This window comes from Arachis duranensis, chromosome 5 (assembly GCF_000817695.3).
Source record: "Arachis duranensis cultivar V14167 chromosome 5, aradu.V14167.gnm2.J7QH, whole genome shotgun sequence".
NCBI lineage: Eukaryota > Viridiplantae > Streptophyta > Magnoliopsida > Fabales > Fabaceae > Arachis > Arachis duranensis.
The window spans coordinates 53,376,564-53,376,903 of NC_029776.3; positions in this window are offsets into that span (position 1 = coordinate 53,376,564).

Below are 340 nucleotides of genomic sequence, written 5' to 3' on the forward strand. Positions count from 1 at the left end.
GATGACCAAAGTGTGAACCCGAATCCAAAGAATTATCTTACCATGGTTCGGGGGAAATACTTGGATTTTAGTCCAGAAAGTGTGAGGGTGGCGTTCAACTTGCCTATGATGCAAGGAGATGAACATCCTTACACTAGAAGGGTCAACTTTGATCAAAGGTTGGACCAAGTCCTCACAGTCATATGTGAAGAGGGCGCCTAATGGAAGAGAGATTCAAGAGGAAAGCCGGTTCAATTGAGAAGGCATGACCTCAAACCCATGGCTAGAGGATGATTGGAGTTCATCCAACGCTCAATCATTCCCACTAGCAACCGGTCCGAAGTTACCATAGACCGGGCTA